This window comes from Epinephelus fuscoguttatus, linkage group LG8 (assembly GCF_011397635.1).
Source record: "Epinephelus fuscoguttatus linkage group LG8, E.fuscoguttatus.final_Chr_v1".
NCBI classification, from domain to species: domain Eukaryota; kingdom Metazoa; phylum Chordata; class Actinopteri; order Perciformes; family Serranidae; genus Epinephelus; species Epinephelus fuscoguttatus.
This window is the reverse complement of record NC_064759.1, coordinates 7,785,800-7,792,840: the sequence shown is the minus strand read 5'-3', so window position 1 is coordinate 7,792,840 and position 7,041 is coordinate 7,785,800.

Here is a 7,041-nt window from a genome sequence, read left to right as displayed (position 1 = left end):
GGAAAGTTAACGTAGGATCGGTGGAACAGTGGCCCGTTTTACACTGCCTGTTCAGGCCGGGAATGTTGCGCCATTGTTCCACCGCACTGTCCTTTATAAAAGGTATGATCGAGGAATCAGAGGAAAGAGCTGTCTCGCCTTTAAGCTGAGGGCGAAGGTAATAACAGCACCAAATCAACGTCTGTGCAAAAGGAAAAGCCGGCAAAACTGGGTGAAGGGGAGCGTATTGAGGATGTGTTATCTGTGCAACACACTGCTGGATGATTTTAAAAGCAGCTAGCAGCAGTTAGCAGCTAACTCAAAGAAGACAAACGGTAGCTAAAAATGTCCACAAAGTAGAGGGCAATTAGGTCTGGCAGCTCCTTACTCTTTAACCAGAGGATGAGATCAGCCGTCATACAATCGGGATGGTAAAGTAATGTTATCGCCATGTTGAGCAATTGGTATTGTTTATTAAGCACTGCCTCTATGTCACACTAGATGCTGTTGTGTTACATGTTGCACCTGTCTGACCTCTTTTGCTTCTGGAATGCTGGCACACTGGGGTGGCGTTATGCCATAGTTGTTTGATTCTGACTTTTAGACTTTTAACCAGTAGACCAATGTTTGTGTGCTGTGTAAAAACCAAAAGTCATTGTAGTTAAGTGCCTTTATGGACTTCACGTAGCTATGCATAATACTTCACCCTGCAGGGTTTACATAACTATGCAAAGTATGTTTGTTCACACCAGTGGTGTAAGGAAGTTACTTCAGGCCCCAGTGCACATTTTACCCAGTAATCATCATTGCATATCTGACAAAAATATCAAACAAAGGAGGACATTAATAATTTAATTTAATAGTTTATTTTATAGTTTATTTATATATATTACAGCTTTTATAGAACAATAATATAAATTTGTAATTAATTAATAGCTACAGTCTATTTAAAAAAATAAGAAGAAAAAGGAAAACCATGATGGGTTTGTCTTTGTGAGGACATATATATATAGCAAATGGCTCCATTTTAAAATTGACAATATTCTTTTTTTAATAATTTAACTTTGAACACAGGTATATTTCCACGGTGGCAAATTTGAATCATTTTCAAGGGCCTGCTCTCCACCCCTGGGGCCCCAGTGCAATCACACTGCCTACACTGTCAATATCTGAGGCCCTGGTTCCCGTCACTCACGCCCTGTACGTATTTTAACCAAACCTATGATCTTTAACTAAACTTAGCCAAGTATTTTTCTCAAAACAAAACTGCAACTATTCCTAATAGATTTTGTGTTAGCATTGTTTTTGTTGCCCAGCGCCATGTACAGTGTCGTTAAGACTTTCTGTCCTTGTCACTTATTTCTTCGAAGCCATGCCAGGCTGTAACGTTACATATAATTCTAATGGATTATCATTACTGGTGCATGAATGTTTAAGTTGCATTTTACGGTTGTAATTTGCTGAAGTGGAGATCTGTCAAGTAAATAAAGCTGTGATATAAATATAGTGGAGTAAGGAGTGCAATATGCCTGATATCTACAATATGAATGTAGTGAAGTAGAAGTTTAAAGTGACATGAAATGGAAATACTTGCAAGTACTTCAACTGTCATCATGCATCAAATATTCACAAAAATGCATAGAAATGGTATTTCATAAGTGATTGTCTTACTTAGATTATTGTGCTAGATTGTTTATATTTTACTTTCACTTAAAGTTTTGTCATAAAAGGTGTCAAAAAGAGCACAAAATATAAACTACATAATTTCTGGACAGTTTAAATGCTTTTAAATCCCCCTGCCTCATCACAGAGCTGGCCCCTATTTGGACAGTGTAATTGCAAGTGGCTGTCATGTGGTTGCAGTTATCTTGTTTTTGCTGTTTTGTGTTAAACATAATGAGGGCATCAAACGCCGGTAAAGGCACGGCCTGTAGACGCTCTGATGAGGACTTCTCACATGTGAAACAATAACAATTACATGTAGGATAAACCAGGCCAGCAGGAATATAAAAAAAAGTTGAAACAAATGTACTGGATTAGATCAGATTAAATTTTAACGATCCCTGTGGGGAATGTGGGTCATTTCAGCAGCAGAACTGAGCATCAAAGATAAATATGAGACAATAAGTAAACACCATTAGAGTCTAACTTCAGTATGCTGCATTAGATAAATAAGTGAAGACGGCAGAGGCACAGAGCTGAAACTGAAGTGTGTGTTGTTATCATTTCACACTTTCAATCCTGAAGTCTATTTCAGTTTTCAGTTACTCATTAACACATTGGTTTATTAATATACCCTGTCCCTTTAAATAAACCAGGGATTGTGGTTTCCTTTAAATATCGTGCTTCAAGTATTTTTTCCAGCCAAAACCACAGTCTTCACTCAACCTCTAACCAAACCTGATCTAAAGAAGTGTGTAAACATAATTTCATTTCCAGGAAAAAATAGGAAGCAGGGTTGTAAAAATGTGAGCATGCATGTAAATCTGCACTTTAACATGTTACCATAGAGTGAGACAACAGAGCCATATGCATGAACTGCCGTCTATATTTTTAAATATTCATCAACTGTATTTCATATTACTCATGTTTGAAATGTTTGGTAGAAATCTACAAAACTGCAGTCTTCATCAAAAATGCAGCAGCTCCTGTGTTGCACTGGAAAAAGCAAGTTTATTTATTATTAAATTTATTATTCAGATTGAATCAAAACTGGCTGAGGTTCCCTTTTTTTGTGCATAAAATAAACACAGATATTAAACAGGAGAATATCAGGCTCTCACAGCCACAGGAGTTACACTATGAACGTACTTTAGTGCCCCAAAGCTGTAATTTAGTTCAATAATAAGAGATATGTGTGGTAATTCACCAGTAAATTGATGTGTGGAGGTTTGTTTGAGCTGAGATTAGATGAGAGACACAGTTTTCTGAAGAATGTAATTATATACACATCACTATACGGCTGGTTTGAGGCTATTAAAAGTCAGCTAATGGCAGGAGTAATGGCTGCAAACAGGATCCGCTCTCTGTTTCTTTTTTTGTTTTTCCTTGGCAGACATTTGACCTGAAACCAGCGTGGAATGAAACACAGCCTGCCTTGTGACTGTGTGACAAAGTGTGGATGAGAAGTGGTGTCAGAGATAGAATAAGTGTTTCAGTGTTTTGTGGGTGCTTGGCTGAGAGTTTGCACAGCTCCACAGCAAGTGAGAGTACATTTACTTTAAATATTCCATGAAAGTCCTGTGGCAGCACGGCGTTGTTTGAACTAAGAGAATCGTTGAACAAAGTATTTAATTCATGCGTTGACTTTTCTGCAACAGTTAGAGCTGTTTCTTTCTTTGTGCACGTTCTAGCTCACCAGCCTGTAGTTGGTCGATAATATCGTCCTGCCTGGTGCAGAGCCTCGGGCCATGTTCGCATTTGTTCCACCAAAACAGACAAAGTTATTTTTTATTTCAGTGCTGCAGGTATTTGTGGATAATGTGGATTATTGGAGTGCAGTGAAAATATCCCAAACCACTCTGTAAAAAACAAGGCAGATAAATGTCAGCCGCTGCCAGACTTCATTAGTCTATCATTAACATTTGTACAAAGTTCTCAAATTGGAAATTACTGCACCTTCACGTTGCTTTTTTTAGTTGATTTTTTTTTGTACTTCTCACAGTGATGAGGCTGGTTATTTCAGCATTTCACTGGTACTGTAGGGAAATTTTGCTCCCCACTTCCCCTCAGAGGAGTAAAAAAAATCACCTTAGTAAATATGGAGTTTCACTTCCTATTTTTGAGGAATTACTAGCAGTGCCATTTACAAGTTTGAGGAGGTGTACAGCCCTGCATGTGACTGAGCTGAACAGTCATTTTTACCATGTTCACTGTGTTGTGCTGCGCAGGCCTCACGCAGATTGAACACAGAGCAAATTTTCATACCAACCATGACAGATAAACAGCAGTAATTATAATAAACTATCATAAAATCAAGTAAGATGTTAAAGAGTGGCAGCAGCCTGGAGCGGAAAAAGAAAGAGTTTCAGGACAGTCAGAGCTAGTTAAAGGCTAAAGCCTAGTTCACATTACACGATTTTCACCCCAATTTTGACGTCACAGAGGATCTTGAGAGCCACCTTGGGTCGGAGGTGAGTCGGCATATAGTCTGCCACGACGAGTCCTCATGTGTGAACAAGCCTACGAGCAAGTTGCCCCCTCGTCTGTGACTGGGACTGGATATCTGGCAACTGACAAACTGACAAAGAGCATCAGCCAATGAGAGGCGGGATACGTTCCATGTCGGCACGCAGGAGGACGGAGGAAATGTGAGGAGGACAAGCCACAAGGTTGCCAGGTCTGCTTATTAGCCACTCCTTTGAGCTTGTTTCTAAAGTGGAGTGGCTTATTTGGGCTTGCTCTCTAAATGTCACCTTTCTCTATATATATCCGTCCATTCTCGTATCCCATCGGCTGTATTCGGCATCTGACTTCCGGCAGATGGCGATACAGCCTCTGGGGGCAGACCCCCGATTTTTTGGCATTCCAGTTTGATTTGGGCGGAGGAGGCGAATTTCCATTTCCGACTTCCATTTATATATAAGTAAATATGCTGAACCATTGCGATGGATTCAGAGTTTGCAGTGACGCCAATTATGTTCCGCCTCGTTAGTTCACTGCACGGACCGTTTAACCTGGCAACAACTGCAGCCGGCTCAAACGTGATTGGTCAATATCAGGCGGACTACAAACACCCTACAACCAGAAACCAGGGCTCTTCCACTCTTCTTCCGGAGGCAAGATCTCCGGGGTTTGCCTACATTCACTGAATGTAGAGTCTGTATATAGAGACTAATATCCATCTAATAAGTTATATAAACTCACTCACACAAGTTAAAAAAACGTAGTTTGGTGACGTCACCGCGTTATCTGGGGCTCTGTCGGCGAGGGCTCGGTGGAGAAATCTTGTGGTGTGCACACACAGGTCATAACCTGGGGAGACTCCCTTCTGACAGAAAGAAATGTCGCCAGGTATGAACACTCAAAAGACTGTGATAGTCTCTGTGACACAAAATCAGGGTGAAAATGAGTTGGCTTCCCTGATATCTATAGGTCATGTGTTCCATAGCTTTGGGGCGTAAAGCAGTAAAGCACTAAAACGTCACAACTCAAGGCTCACTTAGGCTGCAATCCATTGCAAGCTCAAAGTCAATAATTCTAAGATGGTATTCCTGACTTCTGATCTGAATGCATCCCAGTGCATCTGCTCAGGAAAATATGGACACCCACCCCACAGAGGACCTACATCCATTACCACAGCGATGAGAAACTGCATGAAACTCTGTCAGCTGTCCTGCTTGTCCTTCCTCATGCAAAAAAATATGTTCAACAGCTCAAAATTGTGGAAACAGGCCCTGAGCGAAAAATTTTGAACTACAGCCAAGTTGTAGAAGTTGTGTGCATTTGTCTTGCTGTTTGCAGAGATGGAGATACACATGTTCACAAACAGGAATGGCAGCTACATCGTGGTTGCACAGCAAGTTTCACAACAAACACTACATGAAGTAAAATTGATGAAAAGGTAATTCTATGTTGCTGTAACGAAAGTTGTGGCTTCGTTGCCAAACTCTGGGCCAGATGGATCTTGCCCGAGTTTCCGCCTTGGAATTCTGACTTGAATGACCATTCTGTTACACTTTCCCATGTCTGAGGTTGTGTTTTTCCGAGATCCAAGTACAATGGATTGCAGCATTACTCACTTCTTTCCTGTCTGTAACCACTCTGTGTGTGACAGGTCCGACGCCGACCCAAAACCCAAACTCCGGTTTTAACCCTAGAAGTTCTGTCTTGACCTTTGACAGCAGTACGTGTGCTCAAACATACTATTGCTTTTTATATCTTGCTGCATCATGGTCTTTTTCACCGAGTCATGTGATTGAAAGCCGGTAAGTGGTGTGTGGATCTAGATCATTTTGTTCGCCTTAAACTGCTGTTGTCTTCCTCCAGAGCTCTTTGTGCTTTTGTTCCTTCTGTAAAATCACAAAGCGGAGCCGCTCTGACATTTTCAACTCCAGCGGATACGTCTTCACTTGAACTGGCACCAAGAAGGGCAAATGTGTTAGTGTTTGTTTGCATGCATCCTCAAAGCCCCTGATTTCCACTTCATGCTCAGCCTGAAAGCACATTTGAGGCTCTCTGCACATACATGGCCCTATTTCAAGGTTCCCCCTGTTAGCCGTGAGAAAAGGAACCCCACAGACTTTAACTGATTTCATGTGTATCATCTTTACTAATGTAATTGTGCGTATACTGTACAGCTAACCCTCACACGCCCGACTTCAATTTTACAGCCATCTTGAGTTATCCAGTGAAGGTTCACAAGTAATAAAGATGGGAATCTTTCCTGTCTCCTATTATCCATCCCATATGATGTGGAGGCAGCAGTGCCTGGGTGCAGGAGAGTGTGAGAGCTCTGCACTCTGTGAAATCATACCTGAACAGAGGTGTTTCTTTGGACAGTGTGAGGCTGATATTTCCTTCGCTTGCTCCAAATTCACAACAAAATATACATATTCTGAAGTCACCATCATGCTATCATAAGGTTGGTGACGTGTTTATACGTACCAGGAAATTTTGGTTTTGCCAACTCCCTCTTGACAGTGCAGAATTACACTGGCATGGAGGCTCTAATGTCACAACAGTTTGCATTGTGAGTTATTCCCTTGAGCAGTGGGACAGCCTGCCTGGGACCTCACAGACTTAGCATGCATCAAACTCTGTGAGTGCGTAACAGGGGATATTTGAACCTGGCCCCTGGGTGCACCCTGTCATGGTAATACCTCATCCTGATTGGCTGTCTCACATTTTAAGTACCAGTTGATTGGGGCTAATTAAAACATGTTTACACAAAGTTAATGATGTGATAGGTTAAAAGTGTTCTGTAAAACAAAAAGGGTGGTTTAAATGTTTTATCTTCATGGACTAATTAAGGCCTTGGACGGGCAGAGGGTACTTGTTGTAGCTCTGGTTGAGGGTGAGAAGCTGTCAGAAAATAGTTTGTTGGGCACAGATGTGTGGGTA